The sequence below is a fragment of the Caretta caretta genome, chromosome 7 (assembly GCF_965140235.1).
Source record: "Caretta caretta isolate rCarCar2 chromosome 7, rCarCar1.hap1, whole genome shotgun sequence".
Classification (NCBI taxonomy): Eukaryota; Metazoa; Chordata; order Testudines; family Cheloniidae; genus Caretta; species Caretta caretta.
The window spans coordinates 67,362,371-67,384,625 of record NC_134212.1 but is presented as its reverse complement, the minus strand read 5'-3'; the positions used below and the strand labels follow the sequence as shown (position 1 = coordinate 67,384,625).

At 39.2% G+C, this 22,255-nt stretch overlaps 1 protein-coding gene and 1 long non-coding RNA gene across 17 annotated transcripts in view; one reads left to right on the top strand and one right to left on the bottom strand.

The window, feature by feature from the left end:
- Nucleotides 1-22,255, bottom strand: part of ZMIZ1 (zinc finger MIZ-type containing 1) — a 474,637-nt gene that overhangs the window by 65,768 nt on the left and 386,614 nt on the right. The gene's annotated exons all lie outside the window — the stretch shown is intronic.
- Nucleotides 249-20,526, top strand: LOC142072773 (uncharacterized). Of its 2 annotated transcripts, XR_012669340.1 has the most exons (4): nt 249-684; nt 5,459-5,720; nt 14,866-14,975; nt 19,649-20,526. It is a non-coding gene; the product is annotated as an uncharacterized LOC142072773 (long non-coding RNA). The 2 variants fall into 2 exon arrangements; XR_012669341.1 differs by lacking the exon at nt 5,459-5,720 and having other exon boundaries at nt 10,421-14,975.

Below are 22,255 nucleotides of genomic sequence, written 5' to 3'. Positions count from 1 at the left end.
TTCGGGAGGTGCTTTAGAGTCCTTCTGTGACAAGAAGGGGATACTGCTTCTTTATATAACTAAATATGGTTTCTCTGAAATTGTTAGCATCACATCTAGCCTATAGAAAGCATTCTCACTGAGCTCCGTGCCAAAATGTTCTAGCAATGAGTGTCATTCTAAGCTGCTTCTCTATTAGCCAAGGAATCTGTCAACAAGCATTTGATCAAATTATACTCACCTTTTATCCCTGGCATGTTATTACTTATGTGCCAGTGACAAAGGGTCTTCCCCTCACCCCTTTTTCATGCTGCCTGCAGATAAAAATCACTGCCTAACATAGTTTCCTCATGCACACTATGGCTACTTGAGTTCTGAGAAAAATGAACAAAGTGTTCTGCCGAGCTGTAAATGCAGCCATGTCAGAATAATAGCGGATGCTGAGCACTTCCACAGCTGATTGTAATTACTATGGTGTCGAATGGAAACCGTCCATCTTAAATGTGGCTTTGATGTGAGGAAGCTGTTCCTAGTGCACACATATAAGCGCTTGACAAATAAAGATAAAAAGCAGCCGCCTAATGGATTTGAGGACATGAATCTGCAAACAAAAGCCAGTACCTGCTTTGAAAAAAACAGAGTTAACTCCTGGCCAAATAATTTGCAATGGAAATGAGATAACATCGCATTGAGTAGGGAGGGAAGGTAAGATATTAATGAGTTATTATTATTATTACTAATATCAAATGCACACATTTGTAAAGGTGAAATGTAATGTCAGATAATGGCCAGGCTTTTGAGATAAGGGAGACAGTTACATGCTACAAATTATCAGGAAATGACTCACATTTTTGGAAAGTAAGAATTTGAAGGTATAAAACATAACAAATGTACTCATCCCCATCTCACTGCTCATTATTGAGAGGTTTAACCTTTCCTCTCCTGGGACATTTCCCAGTCATGTACCATGTATAATAATTATTTGTGTTCATGCACTGAATGAAAACATACCAGTTCAGAACTGTCTCTAAAAATGTTAAATCACCGTTATCTCCATCAAAGCGAGGGAGACAAAACACCCTGGGTATTCCTACACTGCAATGTAAGCCCTGGGTAATTGGAACTTGAGGTAGCCGATCCTGGATTTGTTAACCTAGGACTTGAGCATCTACATTCATTTGTAACCCTAGATTAGGAACTGCAGAACCCTTGGGTTCCAGCCTGAGGATCTACATTGCATTAGGCAGGCCTGAGTCCAACCACCTGTATCCCAGACTCCCAAGCACTCTCCCAAAATGTGGTCACTCTAGCCTTGTGTTTGTGATGCAGTGTGGGAAAACTTTACTGTCCAGAGGACAAAGAAAGTCGGCCGGTGGGGTTCTTTTGGTGGACTCCCAGATCATGAGTCCAGTGGGGTTGTGTCTTCACAGCAAAGCAATTGGTCTTGAACTCTGGGTCCCGGTTTGACTCAGGTTTGGACCTTCCAACACAGTGGGATCCTTGGACCTGGGGTCCGAGCCCGGGGTTAGTGCAATTTTTGTGTAGACTGAAGAGGGGTTAGGCTTCAGCCTGAGTTCAAATCCTGGGCTTACATTGCAGTGTAGACATACCCTCAGCGATTTTACCATTGTCTGTCTCAAATGTTGCAACCTCCCCCCACCCCCCTCTTATACTGGTTTGCACTTAGTATGGTGAGATGAAATGCGCCATACAAGCATCTGGTACAGCTGGATTCTGAAGAACATTACTTCCTGTGACTATTCAAGTAAGATGAAAATGAATTTACAGATTACACTATTCATCTTTAGTGTACGTAGTTTCAGCTTTTTGTGCTGACAGTATTAGACACATCTCAACTCATTTAAACTCAAAGCAAGAGAAATTCAGCATCACTATAATGAACAGATAAAGAAGCAAGCACAAAGGACAACTACAGATGGTGTCAACAGTCAGTCTCTCCCTCTCAGAGAACAGCTAAGCAGCTGCTTTTTCTCTCCCCCCGCCCTCTAACCCCTCCTCCTTGTAATACAGGAACACAGATTTTGCAGATGGACCATCCACACTATCTCTCACAGCCTCTTTCTGCTGCAGTTTAATGATTGATTTAAACTGTGTTCCTATGCTGCATTGCTACAATGCCCCTTGAATATAATAATGTAGCTTGCTTGTTAAAATAAAAAGTCAATGTTTGCAAGGGTAGAATAGGAATTCTTTATACCTCCACATCCCCACCCCCAACCCAAATATAAAGGATATTCTGATTAAAATACTAAAATTGACATTTCCCCCCAATACTCAGTCACACAGGCTTTGCCAGCTCATACCAAAGCAGCATATACAGGCAATCAAATGATGGTTTTAGTGTATTCCCCATTTCTTTTGCTTAAAGGGACAGTCTCACGGTTGATTGGCACAATATTTGACCTACTTCTCTTTTGTAAAACCTGTATAATTCTTCATGTGATTATTTTATTTTAAGGATTTCACTATTTTTATTAAAACAAATTAATGCTAGCTTGCTAAATTGGATGACAGGAGCAACCCAACACCAAACCCCATAGCAACAGGCCTGTATGTTTGTGAAATGGAGAAAAATGGAATCAGTTTTAAAAAAAAGGGAGCGGTTTCATTTACAAGCAGCCAAGGAGTTGTTGACAAAGTGAGAAAAATATATCTGAAAGTTAGGAAAGGTACTTTCAATAGTGTCAGCTCCTGCCATCTAGCCCTATTGTCTTACTTTCATTCTTCCAGGGGGGACTTACAAATATAGTGCCTCATGATGCCTTCCCATGTGCATACCTGAAGGCAGAGTTTGACCCATATCGCCTCTCCTCAATATTAAAATCACGTCCTATTACATCCATTTTATAGCCTTTTGCATATTTAAGATCCACTATTGCCAAACCCTCATATTTAAATGAGTTAAGCCTCAAAAAATCATGAAGAATGTTTTAAAAACATTATATATATAGACACACATGTGGTGTTCTTTTAATCTTTTAATTTCCTTCTGACTTTTAAGAGACACTTGAATAACATCTCTCTGCAGTCATGTGGGCTACAAACTTACAAAAACACTGAGATTTTTGTACAATCACTTGAGTCTAGAATCTGGAGCTTTAAAGAAAAACACTCGATATCTCAAGACCTGTGATAAAAAAATCTTGAGCGTTGGCAACATCCCTTAATATTGTTCCTATCTTCTTAGGCCCCCTTTATACTGATACGTTGCCCACAGTGCAATATTGTTTCCACCCAACATACTCCGGTGTATTTGATCGAAGTATTGCATAATTATAAGTGATCAATCATTGTCTTGAAATTAAAAACATGTTTTTCAAAAGTATTTTAATAAAATATTGATAACTATGATCTTAGAAAGTGCTATGCAAGTTCATGTGGACCCAGGATGTAGCACAGTCATTGCAAGTGCCTACATATGCGCTGACATGACCAAAAACAGACAGTCACGTTCCTGACTGGTCACTAGGTGGTGCAGGAGAAATGGGAAAAGGAAGCAGCCTGTTTGGAAAGAACAGAGAAATTATTTGAGGAATGACAGAACAGGAAGGGCTCATGGGTAAAATGTATGCTTCCGCATCAGTGTTCAAAGGTTGAAAGACTCGTACAATTTAATTAGTAAAATGAGTTTAGTGGTCCTGACTCAGCCCAGAGCGATCACCTGTTACACAGACAACGGTCCGGACTGAAGAACACATCACTATCTGCCCTGAGGGCAGCCTTGGCTTAGGTCATTAACACAGAACAGATAAACAATAGTTTTGGCTAATTAAAGATCCATAGTCTCCAGAAAAACCAGACTCTTAAGAATGTAAAAGTAATTAATCCAAGATGGGGAATCCATGGATGAAATCCAGAATGCATATTCGGTTTTTAACACCTTGCTGCAAATGATCCAACTGTACTTCACATCATTCAAAACCACAAAACAAAATGATGATGCATTTCAAAATACATAATCATGGTACTGAATAATGGATTCTGCCCATTATAACCCTTTTATTGGGGAGAGATGTTGAGGGAGAAAAGAAGAGATCCTAAACAATAAATGCTATCCGATAGATTCACTAATGCATTTCATTAGCTTTATACATACAACCATCAATAGCTACAATCCTGGAACTGATTTAACTGGACGTATTGCAAAGTGCTGTAGTAAGCATCTACAATGAATGAATGAGCCAGTGGACTCCCTGGAAAGCAAAATACAGAGAAGCCCAGTGCTAATCTATTTACCTATTATGATACCCTAGTATTAGTTACAGCTTATCACCTCAGTAAATCACCTCCTCTTGTTAGGGAACATGCTTAAAGGTGCAGCAAACTGTTATTTATAGGCAGAAACTATATTTACAGCTACAAAGGCAGGTGAGGAAGGGACAAGACAACTGCTCAGTAATTTCAATGCCTTCTGCTTCCCAGGAGACTGCTGTAGGAGCACAATAGGATTACTGTTTTCTTGCTGCAGTTAAGCTGCAGCAGATAGTTCAACAGGCAGCTTGGCAGACTCATATTTCTTACTCAATGAAAATTGAGTGCAATGAAAATTGTGAAGGAATATCTGTTGAGCACCATCCCCCAGTTTGTTTTGTTTTTTAATCTCAGCAAGAAATGCAGTAAGGTGCTCGGGCTTTGGGGCAGATGCAAGAAAATCCAACGTCTTTCACAGATCTACACCAATAAATCACACATATAGCTTTTAAAGGAAAATTCACATTTTCTGTATGCAGAATTTTTTAGACCTTTTAGGTGGTGTTGTATCTTCTGCTATACAAGCAGAGTCTGCAACACTCCTTTTGACAAATCATCCTGGCAGATAATTTGTGGCACTGGGGGAGAAAGAATACTGTGCTGGCTATTTATTTATTTCATTTCTCTCCTCACAAGGGACAAATAGGATGCAGAAGATACAGTCACATCTCTGTCTATATGAATGCTAGATAGATTTCAAATCAATATTTAACTGTCACATACCAAACATAGATTAAAGTCTGATGATCATCTTCAGTCATGATTTTGGAATACAGCAAAATTGAGTGTTCTCTCTCTTTCTTAAAAGGGTGGCAGGGTTTGGGGAGCTGGAGAAGGGAGGGGCAAGTGTGTGGCCCAAACTACTCAATTCACTGATTAAAGACCTATTCTTCCAGCTCACCACTATGGTCTGGAAATCACTTTCACTCACTTAACGAACCTGGTTAGGTTCAAATCAGTGACCCAAAGATGAGAAGCCATGTTTCCCATTATCAATCCTCTAAGCTAGCCAAGTACCACAAAAGCATCTTCTGAGAAGCATTTTTGTTTATGCTAGTAAGTATTAGGAAAGGTGTTTGATGCTTATTGTCTAGCATATGGGAAATCTATGCTCTGTCACATTACTATACACAGCTATTCAAAACAAAGATTTTGCATTTGAGCAAAGTTTAAGTTTAAATTCCTTGTTGTCTTCTGTTTTTTACAGAATAATAATTTTACTTGAAATCTATAACATTTCAGTTATAGAATAAACAGCGCCTTACAAAGATCAGAAAACTAAGCCACCCAACAAACAATTGGTGACTAAATTTTAAAGATGGAGAAACTGCAGCATAGACAAGAGAGGGGAATTCCTCAAGGTCACATTGTTAGTGACAGAATGAAGAGGAGAACCGAGGAGTCCAGATGCCTAGGAGACCACACTCCCTCCTCTCAGTGGAAGGAAAAACCACACCAACCACATCAAGGTTAATTTTCTAACCCCATATTTTCATACAACAACCACAGAACATCTGTCCATGCTTTCAAAAAGGGAGAAAAAATATGAAAACAATGCAGCCAAAATTTATGGCACAAATGTATTTCCTAACTTAACATCATGCTGCCAGATTCCCGCAGAAGACCCAAAAGCTATTTTTGGAACTTTTGCTCTGAGGTTTTGCTTAAGGCTCAGCTTAAGTTGAATTTTACACTTTTACCTTCTGTGTAAAAAAAAAAAAAGTTTTATTATTAGATAGCTCCAGAAAATATTATTTTTGAGAAGAAGGATAAGATCCTTTGAGAAGATTTATTATTAGATAGCTCCAGAAAATATTATTTTTGAGAAGAAGGATAAGATCCTTTGAGAAGAAGGATAAAATCATTTGGTCCCAAACGATTTTACTGAAATTGTTAAAAAAATCAGTCTTGAAATCTGTTGGGTGTGGAGCTGTTTTTTTGTGACATGGACACCTGACAACTTGAACTGAGACATCCACCCAGTTCACTGGGGACACCTGATTTGACCATCACATCCCAGTTTCCCCCTTGTTTTTCATATGCAAATAACTCCAGAAGACTATTTAGCCTACAAGAGATTTGAAGTTAATCATAATCCTAATGATGCAAGGTAGCTAGAATGATGCAGAACATGTGTAAGGGATATATAGAACAGATATGTCTTGACTGATTAATAACTACTGATTCCTTCTGGCCCTTAAAAATTAGAAAAGCTATTCACTTCTGTTTATTCCTAAAATATGATCCACCTACAAAGAGAAGAAAATGGCATGCATGACATGAGACACTTTGTCGAAGGACCCACAGATCAACCAAACTCAGGAGTTCTCCCCAAGAATAGAAACTAAAATGGCTAAATGAGAGTATCATTAATCACCTAGGCAGGAATCTCAGAATTTGCATATGGATAAAAGCTCTTTCTCTCTCCCAATCTAGCTAAAAAGAACTCCAAGTCTTTCACCCCAAATTAGAATCTGCACATTTGTTTCCCTTGTGAGTCAGATTTACATCCTTCTACATGTGGGAAAAGTCTATTGTAAGTCCTAAATAAGGTGAACTGCTTATGTACTTGTCTTAATATAAGAATGGCCATGCTGGGTCAGACCAATGGTCCATATAGTTCAGTATCCGGTCTTCGGCAGTGGCCAATGCCAGTGCTTCATCTCCTGTCGTCCAGTCCCAGCATCTGGCGGGCAGAGGTTTAGGGACACCCAGAGCATCGGGTTGCACCCCTGACCATATTGGCTAATAGCCAATGATGGACCTATCCCCCATGAACTTCTCTCATTCTTTTTTGAACCCAGTTATAGTTTTGGCCTTCACAACATCCTCTGGCAACAAGCCTTCCAAATACAGAAGATTATAAGGATTGTGTTGGTTATCACTGTAAATAATTGCACTGTAGAAGTAATAGGAATTGTCTGGCACTGGCACAAGGAAAAAGAAATGTTAAAAGATATAAATTAAGGTATAAACTTTGGGATATTAAGATTAATTGCTTAAAAGGAGGGATCCCAACTGATAGTAGCGGCTAATAATAGAATCCTTGAAATGGATCAGTCTTTAAAAGCCTCCGATAAGAAAAGGATTGAAAAAATCTGTTATACACAATCACCATCTACTGGATAACAATGGAAGTTGCAAAGCAACTGAAAACTGTAAAACCTGAGAGAAGCAGTACTTGTGGCACCTTAGAGACTAACAAATTTATAAGAGCATAAGCTTTCGTGAGCTACAGCTCACTTCATTAAAACCTGAGCACTCTCTTGGCATGTTTCCAGTCGCAATGGGGGTGGGGTGGGTAGGTGATAGGAGTCCCTCCTACAAGACCTGAAACCAAGTTATATAAACTGAAGTCACCATGCACTCAAGAGAGTTGACTGCGAACAATGCCTGTGGGAAAGGCCCCTTCCCCCATCCCAGGGTGAACAGGATAAGAAGTGGAGAGATTTCATTTCAAAGACTATACTCGCTCCTCTCCTTTTTTATATAAATAACTAAACATTATCTTGCTGAGTCTACATTCTCTAGTGATACCTCAAGTAACCATATTTTAGATTTAAACTCCTTTATAAGTCCAAGCAAACTGGCCTAAGAAAAACTGAAAACAATAACTTTAAGCAATTTGTTTTAATATTCTAAACTTGTCCCTTTGGGATTCATCTAGTCAAAGAGACACAACCACATGCTTCAAAGCTCCTTAAAGACAGGTATACCCATGGAAGTGTGATAAATGTGTTAGGTTTCACAGTAGCAGCCGTGTTAGTCTGTATTCGCAAAAAGAGAAGGAGTACTTGTGGTACCTTAGAGACTAACCAATTTATCTGGGCATAAGCTTTCGTGAGCTACAGCTCACTTCATCGGATGCATCCGATGAAGTGAGCTGTAGTTCACGAAAGCTTATGCCCAGATAAATTGGTTAGTCTCTAAGGTGCCACAAGTACTCCTTTTCTTTTTATAAATGTGTTAGGTACTAAAGAACTGGGAACTCATGATCATATGTACATGTAATAAGAAATCTTGGTAATTTGCACTGTTTCTTGATATAACTGCTGAGCCTCAACTCCAGTCTGTGATAATTGCTCTCAAAACTGAATTGTGCGTGTAGTACACACAGTTGGTTGCATTTACTTTTGAGTGGTGAACTGGTGATTGTATATTAATGTGGTTCTGGGTGAATTAATACATTGTTGATTGGTTAAGAATAAACAAGTGTCCTGATTTAAGAAATACTGTTCAAGTTAGAAGGTGACCTGAAAAAACCCAAGCATTAAAACTATTAAGGCTAACCATTCCCTAGACTCAATAAAGAAGTGTCATCCTATTGGATTCGATTATATATTGCCAAACCGAGTTTGCTATATTTCATCTATAAAATCTAAATGACATCTTGGCAAATTCATAAATTGATCCCCTTTTCATGCTTACACATGCATTCATTGTGTTTCTCTACTGTAATTCAACAACTTCTGTGTTTCACCTCAGAGGTGGCTGCATTATACTTCTGGGGTATTGAAAATGGAATATATGATTTGTTATATATTCTAAAGCTTATTTTCCACAAATATGGCAAAGAAAATAAAGCTATTATTTTCTATTTAGGCTTAAGCTTTCAAACCTGGGACCTAAAAGAAGGAACCAAAAACCTAAATACATACCAACTGATTTTCACAGATACTAAGTGAGCACACACAAGCCTGAGTGAAATCATTGGGAGCTACACATACTCAGAACTTTGGAATATCAGACAGTTATTATTTGGGAGCCAAACTCTAGATAGCCTGATTTGGGAAAAGTTGGCCTTTGTCTTCAGTGGAACACTTATTTTTTCCCCCCAGGTTACAACAGGTTGTATGGGGAAATGGAAGAGAAGAGAAAAGGATGATCATTTAAGGATGAGGTGATTATATTTTGTTATGCACATCCAGAGAAGAAGCCAGCGACAATCACAGCCCATTCTAATTTTTTACAATACCCTTTATTTCCTGCCTTTACAAATAAAAAGGTGGGGAAGGCTATTCTGCAATCATCTGATAGTTGGAACATTTACAAAACGAGCCATCGATCTGAATTCTTGTGGAGGGCATCTGGCCCTGTATCGCTGCAGAAGAACACTATAATTTCAGCCCTGAACAGTGCTAAAAGATAATGCCATCACTACCCCTACCATCTATAAATAACAGCTGCACTGGATTCATCAGGGTCACGTGGAAAAGCTGACTAAGGATATATGTATGTGTGTGGGAGCATGCATTTGGAAACCAAGCTTTAGTGTTCCAAATTTAGCTCTGGTCCCTTCACTCCCTCTAGTCTGCAGAGAAGTACCGTTATTTATTTATTTTCCAATCCAGCTCTTCCCTAGGAAGCTTCTGAGTAGGATATTAACAGGGTATTGTGTAAAATCATATCATGTGCTGCTGTGCACACAGATCGCTTAGAAAGGCAGACAAGAACCAATTCCTGAGGCAGCTCTGTTAACCCTCCTTCCCCTCTAATTGACATAGTATCTCAACCACTGAAAAGGCAAATCGGCCTGAGAGACGCAGATGAAGGAAAGGGGTGGGTGGCATAAAAGAGCAAGCATGCACAAAACAGCGCAGAATGGATGCCACACAGTAAAACAGTTTTGCAGTCTTGCATTGAACTGCAGAGTGTCTCCCCCCTCCCTCCTGTGAATATTTCAGAAGCAGGATTAGGACAACACAGAAATGAATAAAATCTGAATGAGTCAAGAAATCAGATCTTAAGACCAATTTTATCTGGCAAAACTGGTTGTAGAAATGCAGAAGAACCAAATGATTTTATCTGCTTTGACTGCTTAAGTAATTCTACAGTATTAGTGACAAAGGTAGATAGGAAACCATTTCAAACAAGTTATACATGACTCCTCAGGGTTTCTCTTCGAAAATGTTTGGAACAGAAGTTGACATGGTCAATGCAGAATGAAAAAGATGTTTTGTTTATCTATCTGTAATAACCCCAAGTCATTATCAGGGGATAGATTTTGATATTTGGAAGAAAATTCGGGGAGGGGGGGACAACAACAAAAAAGGATGTTCCCAAGGCTTCAGTTCTGTTATTTCTACAGAGCTGTTGTTGTGTGTGGAGGTGTGGGAGTCTTTGTTTTTAACATAAACACGGACAACCTTTCTGATATCTTATTCTGCAGGAAATCAACAGCTCACATCACCACTGATCATTCTCTCGGAACAGAAACTAAATATGTGAGACAATTCAATGGCATCTGGAGAAAGGGAAACAGAGGGGATATCAAAACACCAAGTATTACTACATGACAATTTGGAGGATGCTATCCAAGAACATAAGATGGTGAATAACAGTTCCAGTTTCTTCTTGATCAGCACAATTCTGGATTTGATCCTGCTCCTAGTAAAGTCAGTGGAAGTTCTGCAATTGACTTCAAGGGTAGCAGGACCAAGCCTTTTGTTACCTCTGTATAATGCCGACAATTCTGATCCTTCTATGGGGACATACAGTCAGATGTCATGTTGCAAAAGGCATTTCTATTCTTCAAATCAGAGAAAACTGTAATCTGCTGGTCTGACATTTTAAAACTTTAGTGACAAGATCATATAGCTTATGGAAAAAATGACTGAAATGGGGATGGGAAAAGAAGAGAAGAGAGAGCAGAAGGTAAGAGCTCTATAAAAGTGGAGAAATACAGATTTTCACCAGTGTTTGGAGATAGCACTCCAGTGAAGTTATCAACTGTCTTTGGACTGTTGTGCGCATACATGGCCCTTTGCAAATACAAAAGACTTGGTCCCTATTCTGTTGAACTTGAAACAAACACAATACGTGGGATAATAATTCAAAACAAGATGGCTTGGACAAGGAATTCTCAAAGAGTCTAATGTAGGAAAGTTTCCTGGGGCAGTGTGTGGGGGCGGGGGTTATAAAAGGATTGAAAGGAAAGAGGGCTTTGGAGACAGGAAGTGGAAAACTCTTCCAAGGGTAACAGCTTTGAAAGGAGTGAAACAGGAGAAAGAAATGAAGAAAGCCCTAAAGAGCAGAGAGGAAAATAGGGAATGAGAGTAGCAGGAAAGTAAAGTAGATATGATAGGCACTGGTAAAGGCGAATGAAGGATGTGTAACTAGCCTGTTAAAGTAAAATGAAATTAAAAGATTTCCCCCAGTTTTGGGTTTGCATTTTGTTTTGACAACTAGCTAGAGAGGGCAGGGACAGGTGTTCCTACCTGTTAGAGTGGGCTCTGCCTCAGGAGACCTAGACACCATTTGACCTTCCCCTCTTCACTGTTTAAAGACAGAGCTGATTAGGCTCAGTTGAGATGTCCTGTTCTGAGCCATTCACCTAAGCTGATAAGTTTCCTTACTCATGGAATAGAGGCCAGTAGTAAATATTAAATCTGCCAAAATGCAGCCATTGAGATAATAAAGGCACGAACCCCATTCTGTTCTCATCTTTTACAACCTAAACACACCTATACCATGAACCTGAAGTTTGGAGCTCCCAAATGTCTGGAATAATGCCCAGAAGTTGGATACTGCAGCCATTTGCAAAAGAAAGCGGGAGAAACCACTTCAAATATCTTGTGATTGACCTGGGGAAAGTGTTGCACAATAGAATTACTCCTGCTCTTATTCCAGATGATTGTTCATTTTCAAAATAGCCAAGAATAAACTATACACAGGGAATCTGGCCAAGCTCCCATATTGGTGTAGTCCCACTAAAAGAGAAGAGCAGGGTTGATGCCTAGATTCTTCTTGATGAGGATATCAGGAACATGGATCTGCACATGTACAAGCATCTATTACATGTGGGTGGAATGGGATCAATGCAGAATACTGGCTCAAGTTCAAATGCCTGCCATCCAAAGTCTAAAAATTAAAATGAGAAAAGCTGCTATTATGGTATGGTCACTGTGGTTCAAGTGTTGCAATGGCCAGAAGACTAGTATCAAAATTACCTTCCTGCACAACATACCTTCTCTCCCTGAGTCATATCCACTGATGCGACTGACAAAAGCCTTGCAGGGTCAAAACCATTATGGAAGAACAAGATACATGTTGTGCTCTCTCCTGCATTATCAACAAAATTATCAACTACATTCTAGCTGCAAAATTTGTATTGCTAGAAATGATAGAAGAAGCAGAAGGAACATCTTCATTTCAGGTTCTGGTGTGACTGTGCAGGACTGGACAGCTGGGAAAAAATAACTTATGACTTGTAAACAAGGGACAATTGATGTGGAAGATACTGAGGACAATAAGGTGCCTATCTAACTCCTTTTTAAGATGATCAACACTTCAGCAAGGCAGGGACAGTGTCCACTTCTACTTTTGCACATCACTCATCGTAGTGGGACCAGAATCCTAACTGAGGCTCCTGGTATTATCATCATAAAATATTAAATATCAATAATAATGTGGAATATTTTCAAACTAGGAAAAATATCAAGATTAAGAGGGCCGTATTCAATTCTGCTAATACTCAGCATCTCTTTTATTGTTTTGTAATATTTACACTGCAGCAGCATCCCAAAATAGGTACTTTCCAAACAGAGGAATGCGCAGTACCTCTGTCAACGATCATGTAGTACAACAGAAATACATGTACATAAAAGCACTTTTCATCTTTAAGTCACCTGATGAACACTCGCAAAGCTGCACCTAACCTGTGAATCGTGCAGCACCCTAATTTTACAAAGGGAGAAACTGAGGCAGCGAGGTTATCCCTTAGGAAAATGGCCAGATGGATGTGCTGTAGGGACTAGTTAATTTCATGGCGGGGTCTGGTGAGAACCCCATAGTGGACACAGCACCAGGGAGAAACAGCAGCCTGTGGCTGCTGGGTGGTGGTTCTGGGGCAGGACTCCTGCCTACAGTCTGTTTGGTCACATTTCTGCTATTGTATTTCTTCTATTGGTCACATTTCTTCTATTGTATTTCGGTCTCCCTTGTTGGGTAAGAGTGGACATGAGGAGTACAAGGGAGACCTAGAGCTTGGCCATGCATATAGGGGAGGACTCTTCAAATTTGGAAAGAAGGGAGGGAACTGTGCTGGAGGATGAATATGCTTCAAACTCAGTATCTCACTGTCAGTTCCTGAGGACAAGCATACTTGACCATAGCATCCTAAAAGGCAAGGACATAGCTTAAATCAGCATCAGAGCTGGAATAAAGACTCAAACTCCTTTCAGGTCTGTGCTCAGCTCACTAGACCATACAAAATTGTTTTTAATGTCTTGCACTGTCACTGGGAGAGATCCTCAGCTGGTTGAAATGGGCGTAGCTCCATCAACTTCAATGCCATTCCATTTGACTTCAGTAGAGCAATCCAGCTGAGAATCTGGACTCTCTGTTTCTTTGGGGCAATTTAAAATATATGAACTAATAATTATATGGGATAAAAGAGAAAGATACAAAAGAAACTGAACCCTGCATGTCACAATGAGTTCTGCAAAGACAGATGGAAGAGTCACAAATGTAATATTTCTATTTCATAAAGGAATAATTGTAAAAATGTTCCTAGCGTGATGAGCACACCAATGAAGACTTGTAAAGAAGTAAAGGCTGGAACACTAATCTTTCTTAATGGGTGCGATTCCAGGAATACCCTGAAATTAACAGAGGTTAGTGCATGTTCTTGGTATAATGTATAGATTTAGTTATACATTTTGATCAACACCAATAAAGATCAAAGGCTATTCTGGTTTTAGCTCTAGAAAGTAAGTCAGGTACATTAAAAAAAGGAGTAGAGGCTGAGGAACAGGATCTAGCAATCAACAATATAAAATGAAGTAGGCTAGTTCACTGAAGTATACATGAAAGGCAGCACCTCAAGAGGCCTGGACTTAAAGCTTTCAGAAAGTACAGAATAAGCTCATGCTATTAAAGTCTGGAATAAACTAATATAGAAAAGTAGGATATGTTTAAGGAAGCATTAGAATGGCAGTAGTGTAAATTCATCCAGGTAAAATCTAGGAATCAAAAAGGATAGCAGGACGCAACATGGCTAAGCCAAGATAAACCGTATGTAAGATAAAAGGAATGCACAGAAAAGGTACAAATGACTTGGTATAAGGGAAGACTGGAAGAATTATATGGTCTACAGCCCATAAAACTGAAGATGACATGATGAAACTTAACATTCTGAATAAGAGAACATCTTAACTAACTAAATGGTTCCTCAAGAACAGACAATAGATGAATAGTGATTTTTTTTTTAAAGAGGACTAAGATGAGGAAGAAACTGAAGATATGAAGAATAGTCACTAAGCAAGAACAGTGACTCTCTTTATAAATGGAGAACACTTGCCTAAGTCAAGGGTAAGATGTTTAGGCAAGGAGATGAGAAACTATTATAACAAGAGATGATAGAGCAATTAACAAACAAAGCTGGAAGTTTTTAAAACTGATAAAACAATGTTTATAGCACTGATGTTGCACACAGCAGTCTGCAAGACATGACATCACTACTAGAGAAATCTTTGCTCATATGGGAAGCTATAGTGAATCAGCCAATTGGTTCAATAAGCCCAGTTTTCTTCATTGATAAGTGGCCAAACTTGATGCTTTAGAGGAAGGAGAAAATATTTCCAAGATGTTTACTTATTCAGTTGTGTTTTCCAGGAATTCCCAACTCCCGCGGTGCACAGTTGAAGCCCAGACACATGAGCTCTGACTATAATTTTCTATGCACACAGAACTAGAAATATAACTGGTCACAAAATCATGCTCAGGTAAGTTAAACCTAAATTCTGAATAGAGTCTTGAAATATATTAAAAAATCCTTTTTTAAATGGATTTTAATGGGTCATGCAGCAGTTGCTTCTAGAATTATTTTATCAGTGAATGAATTTTATCAATTTAATTGTGTTCCTGTTTGACAGTGTACTGGAATCTTTTTGATCTACTAGAGTTTATATATTCCATCCAGGCAAAAACCAGATAAATAAAAAGTGCTACTATAACTACAAAAATGCACAAGTGATCTATCAGATAATCAGAAATGAGTGGTGAAAAGAAATCACTATAAGTAAGTGAAAGGACTAAATTAGAAATCTGCTTAGCTCTTTGGAGCAGGGAACGTGTCTGTATGTGTTTGCATGCTTAGCACAATGGGGATGCTCAGCTGGTATTGTTTAGCATGAAGACTAAACAAATAATAAGCAATAGTGGTAAATGTTATAATCTCAGGAAAGCAGTGTATCTGTGATGGCATTTGTTATACTAGAGATATTACGGTGATAAGGAAGGAGTGTGGATCCTTAATGTGCTATCAGCTAAAAAACGAGGTGATCTTGCATAAATCATGAGAGTTCACAATGCAGTCTACATTGCTACAGAAAACTTGTAAAATCCAAAGGTGCCCTGAATGAGCTCACAAACTGCACAATGGGAACCCAGCAATTTTAGCATGGCATGCTGATAGTGTCTGAAGCCTTATATAAGTCGATATTTAACTCTTAATATCACAAAAAGGTGAAAAATTAAAATCAAAAGCAAGTCAAAAGTGGCAAGGGGCACAAGACACAAGCCACAAACAGTTTAAGCAGGAAGGAGCCAACAAGAACGCATCAGGTGCATCAGTTCTGAGAGCCAGTCCCATTCTTCTACGTGAAACCATGTGGCCACTGGCTACAGAAGTTTGGCATTTGACTGCAGTTAACTTAGTGTCCCGAGTCAAAACAAGCCATGCTGTATATTTAAATAAGTTGTTTAGCTGTTGGAAACAAAAGGAGAATACATATCAAAGTTTCAAAAGAATATTTATTAATTGGGAGGCAAAGAAAGTAATGAGAAACAATCTAGTCAGCTACAGGAGAACTTTAGATAATTATGTCATCTAGCCCAGATAGTACATGCAATTGGAGAAGGTAGATAGATATATATCTGCGAACTATATGCCAAAAGAGAAAACAGGTCAGTGGACAAAGTGCTAACAAAAAATGACCTGTAAGCATAGTGGATAAAAAATGGGATTTACATGTGCTTAAAACATATTGTGACAAAGTACAAGTAACAGAAGGGCAATGTTCAGTTTATGCTTGCAAGGTTATTGTCACACCTAAGGGCTAAAAATATACTTAAATCAAAGCTTATATTTTGCGAACACTGATAACACTTGCTTGGGAAACTTTCCTTTTTACCCTACAAAGGAGGAAGGTTCAAGCCCTGCAGCAGGAGTTCATTACTACGCTGTATAAAAAACTCCTTAGACATTCAGTTCTACAGGACACTGTTGATTAGCATGTTAGATACTTTGAGGCAATGTAACGATTAGGAAAACAGCTCAAATATTTCAGAAGAGAAATGCTGCCATTGCTTCTAGAGTTGTTTCTCAGTGAAAAGAAATGAGTTAGGGGAACTAAATAGTTCTGCTTTCTACTACTGAAGATAATAAATGTGATCTAGGCAAACATTTTATATTGCAAAACCTGCTTCCCAAACAAATTGGGAGACGTTGACCAATTAGAACCCTATAAGCAAACAAGATTTCTGTATAGCTCATTCACAAAAATGAGAGAAAGTCACCACCAGGGGCTATTGAAGCACCAATATCAGTCTATCAGTTCATGAGACCTACAGTGTTTCGAGACAAACTAGCCTTCCCTTCCAAAACCTCCTATCCTTGCCACTTCCTCTCCCCCAGACTCCCAGTCCCAGATTCTCCTCCTTGTCCCTCTTTACTCCTTTTCCTTCCCCCAGTCTGGCTTTTGTCCCCGCTGTGTCCAAATCAAATGGCTTCCTTCTGCATGCTGCCTGAGTGCCAGCAGGGGGAGTTTTGAGACCACAGGAGAGACAAGCTCCCTGCTCTCAGTTGTGGTTGGTACCTGTCCCCTGGCCAGGAGTAGCAGGGACCCTTCAGCTTTGCCTGCATGCTTTGTCACTCTGTCACATCTTTGGGGATGACACATGCAAAGTCCTGTTACACACAGGAGCTGTGAAGCGATGGAGCAGGCAGAGGGTTTGTCTACACTGGCACTTTACAGCGCTGCAACTTTCTCGCTCAGGGGTGTGAAAAAACACACCCAAGTGCTGCAAGTTTCAGCGCTGTAACGTGCCAGTGTAGACAGTGCACATACCAGCGCTGGGAGCTATGCCCCTCGTGGAGGTATGCCCCTCGCTGTGCTGCGACTACACAAGCCATGTTAAAGTACTACCACGGCAGCGCCTTAACGTTGCCAGTGTAGACAAGCCCTAAGTCACTCTGTGGGGAAGAGTCATGTGTTGTCCGGTCAACACTAGGAGCCAAGAGAGGCTTGACATGCTCAGGTGAGGCCAGAATCTTTGGCGATTTAGCTGCTAAAATCGAAGAAGTTGCTACTGAGCCTCTGCAAACTACATTTTTCCAAAGGCTTATGATTGGCCAAATTTGGGGAGATTTTCAAGGGGATGGCCAAATGCGCATACCTCTCACAAAGGCCACCTCCTGCTGAATTTCAAGTCCCTGATTCAAAGCATGGGGCATTAGAGCTGTTCAAAAAAAAAGTCACCAGTTTTTGTTTTTTTAACAAAACACATGTATTTTCGTCCTAGCTTTGTTCACAGAAATGGCTGTACCATTTTGGCTAAAATTCGTATACAAGACTGAGGTAGACACTCATCATATAAAATTTCAACCCTAATGGTTAAAGTTTGGCAAAATTATAATAAACTAAAATTAGGGTCTAATAATAGGAAGTGACAGACTACCTTAACAACCTTACCAGCCCTACCTGCAAAATAAATATACGAATTGCATGCTCAGAGTTTACCACTGTGCCACGTAAGACTAAAATGATGCCAACGATCCTTTGTCAAAAGCTTTAAACCAAAGAAAGCTTGATGAAATTTCCCTCTGTAACTGCTAATGTCATTTGGGTATTAAAATGCAGCCTAAAGCGTATGGCATAAAGCACTGATACAGCTTACAATATGATGATTTATTTTGGTCAGGTCAGCCTTTTCCTGCCTACATGAAAAAGCGGTCAATGAACAGTGTATAGGAAGCGCACACACACACACACAGAGGATTTAGTTTCCTAAGCAATGAAACTCTTCTATTATAGGATGATTTTTTAACAAGGTGAAGTTATTTATACCAAAAAACCCTTAAAATATGTTCTTTCTAGCCTCATCCCCCCCCCCCCCCCCCGCACTGGTGAAATGTAGAATAACTTGAATTCAGGCAGTCTAAAAGCCTCATTTTTCCTACAGGCTATGACATTTAGTACCACTATCAGCTACCCTCAAGGGTGCCAGAGTCACTGAACTTTTTCTTAATGTGAATTTAGGGGCACATGAAAGGTTCTGGAGTGACAATCTTGGGAGACTAAGGCCCTCTATTTAACCACAGAAAAGTTACAACACAGAGAACACACATGAGCTTTTCTACATGGCCCACCAATATCCCTTACCTGGAAGAACACTGCATTTTGGGAAGGAGGGCACTTCAGTCCGATGCCCATTTAATCACTGGTCTCTTTATTGAGACTACAACATGAGTGCCAATTGTAATGGTAATTTAGGAGGTGCAGACACCTGTTCACTAACAACTGAAGTGAGATCAATGGCTTATTTGAAAGAAAGCATGAAATCGCTGTCAGAGGTCAGCTACTTGAATTAACTCTCTCCTTTATGAGAGAAGGGAGAGAAACTTCACATTGCTTGGTGGGTTTTTTGTTTTTTGATCAGGAGCTCAGATGCTCCAGAGAAGAGTGGATATAAGTAACACGATAGATTAGAGATCTTAAAGTTACAGATAATGATGTTAAAGGTGTCTTTTTTTCTTGTACAACAGCTCATTCTTTTTTAAGCGGCATAAACTGTTTAGGTGCAATTTTTTCAGCTTTAACAAATACCTTTATTTTTTCATTTTTCAAGCAGTTCCTTCTAATCTTCATACATCTTCACAACTGTACTTTGCAAATGAATAGGATAGTGAAAACCAGTTCGCCCAAGCGTACAAAACTGCAGCAGTCAATAAATACATTGACCCCTCCCCTACCCAACAAATCAGCACTCACTGGAAGCATCATTTAAGTGCTTCCCCATGTAGTTAGAGATTGTGGTAAAAGTTAGCAAATGGTATCTTTTAATGGATTATGTTGCACAAGTTTCTTTAAATGAAAAATAATTAATTCCCATCCAGATGAGGCAAGAAAGTCTTTTTTACATTCCCATTTTAAAGCTGGGAAAGCTAAAATGCAGAAAAACAAATTCAAACTTGGAATAAGCAGGAAGGTGCAATTACACTGAAGTCAGTAGGGTTGTACCTGCTTACCCCAGGTATGAATTTGCCCCACAGTCTAAAAATCAACATTTTCTAAAGTGGCCTCTGATTTTAGGTATCCAAGCTGAGATGCATAGGGCCATATTTTTAGAGGCACTAAATACCTATAGCAAATTAACTGACTTCTGTTAATTCTAGATGGAACCAGAAGAGGACACAACAACATTTTGTGAGAAAAGGCTGTTCTTGCATTATTTACAACTCTGCCAAGAGGCAGCAATAACTGGGGAACAATAGTCTGGAGACCTGAATTCTATTCCCAATTGCCTCTGACTTCCTGTGCAATCATGAGCCAGCCACTTGGCCTCACTATGCCATAGTTTCTCTGTCTGAAATAGATATTTGAAATTTACTCTGATTCAAAGTGCAATACAAGAATAACTAGCATTATCATAGCTGTGAAGTACTAACCATCTCATTATGGGAGACAACATAGTCTCACGAGGTACGACATTCCAGGATGCTATCCAGATCAGTAAGCGGCTATGTCATGTTTGCCTTGCAACCTGGGGTGCTTCGCTTGGCTTTGCTGCTGTAGCTCCCACCTGGGCCTCTCACAAATAGTCTGCCAGCATGCAGGTCACACCCTGAGTATCTGTGTACAGTCACATCCTGGTCCAGCAGCTCTGACCCCTGCAACCTGTCAGCAAACATCAGCCACACTCTGGCTTCCAGCTATCTTGGTTACTGTTTGCAGGGTGATCCCAACACACAACTCCAGGCTCAAATTTTCCCCAAAAAACAGGTGTTCTGCACCGTCCAGCTGTCTCCTGGACAGTTTAGAAATATTAGATCTGTTGCCCCTCTAATGGGATCAATATACAACAGTCTGCTACCGTAAACGGAGTTACCCAAAATTCACAACACTGGATAAGTTTTAATTAAAGAATAAAACAAGCTTATTTAACTACAAGGAGATAAGTTTTAAGTGAGTACAAGTAAAAGGCATGAAAGTCAGAAATGCTTACAAGAGAAATAAAGCACGACTGTCAATTAATTGGAGTTAACTCATGCGATTAACTCAAAAAAAATTAATCTTGATTTAAAAAATTAATCGTGATTAATATCACTGTTAAACAATAGAATACCAATTGAAATTTATTAACTATTTTGGATGTTATTCTACATTTTCATATATTGTATTCTGTGTTTCAACTGAAATCAAAGTGTATATTATTTTTGATTACAAATATTTTCACTATAAAAATGATAAAAGAAATAGTATTTTTCAATTCACCTCATACAAGTATTGTAGTGCAATCAATTTGTCGTGAAAGTGCAACTTACAAATGTAGATTTTTTTTGTTATGTAACTGCTCTCACAAACAAGACAATGTAAAACTTCAGAGCTTACAAGTCCATTGAGTCCTACTTGTTGTTCATCCAATCACTAAGACAAACACATGTGTTTACATTTACATGAAGTGAGAATCCCTGTTGAATCCTCAGGCCTATTTAAGTCCATCTGTTATTATGAAAACAAGTTTTGTAAGTGTACCTGCGGAGAAAAGCCCTAGCTACATAACTTTGTCTGCTTGTCCAGAAATACAACCTAGTTTGCTCACAAGAGAAACTATTCATGGATAGAAAAGGCAGTGCATAATTTGTAAGTCTTTGCAGGGTGTTTTTCCCCCAAGGTTCCCTTTTCCTAGAAACAGCATGAGCGAGACAGAGCTTTGCTCCCCCTACTAGTCTTGACTATTTTCCCTCTTGAATGAGTGAATCGTAAAGAGCTCTAGACACAAAGTGCAGTATAAGTAACTGCCAAGACGGAAAGCACTCATTACTAATTTAAAAGCACCCTTTGTGTGAATGACTACAGTAGGGAATGTTGAATTAAAAAAAACAAAAAAACCACACATGCAAAATGAACAGAGTCCATCTATCCAACACAGCATAAACAGCAGTCAGACACTACTTTCTCCTTTATCTTTTTTCTCAAGCTGACCTTGTCGATCCACTAGACCGTGAGTCAGTGCACTGTATTTATAATAACAGAGAGCGCCAGCAGACAGCTGACTTCCACTAGAACGTCAGCAAAATGCCAGCTTTTTCCTTTGCCTTCAAGACTCCCTTCTGACCGCCATGCAATTAGAGCTTCAGGAATAAAACATTTTAAAAGTTTGCTCAAGAAGTGCCTATCAATTAATACTTAGTACTATAGACAATTACAGTATCATAGAATAGCTCCAAGAAGTAAAGGAAGGTTTTTTATTGCAGTTCGAACCCAGCGACAGCCATCAGTTTACAATTATATACTATAAATCATTAACATTCTGTATTGGCAACAATTTATTATGCTTTAGACTGAAATGCAGTATCAACAAATTTTCCCCTTCTCCTCATGTAGAGTCTGTTACATACACTTTGCAGGACATTTGATCTAAATCCGCCCTTTAAAAAGAAAAAGCAGCAGAGGTATTAGGGGTCATCCTGGGAATTTCAGACCGGTAGACCTTGCTTCAGTGCTAGGGAAACCAGTTGAAATGGTAATTAAAAATACAAGAATAAAACAACCAGATGAGAGAGGTAAACTACTAGAATTCTTTGAGTATGTCAACAAAATAACATGTCAAACAGAACATGCTCAGATAATTTGGGTTGGGACTATTTAGTTTAGAAAGCAGATGAATAAGAGGGGACAGAGAGGTATACAAAATAATGAATTGTCTAGAAAAAGGAAGTTAGGCACTCCTGTTTCTCCTTTCACATAATCCAAAATGCTAGTGTGTGGAACTAACATAT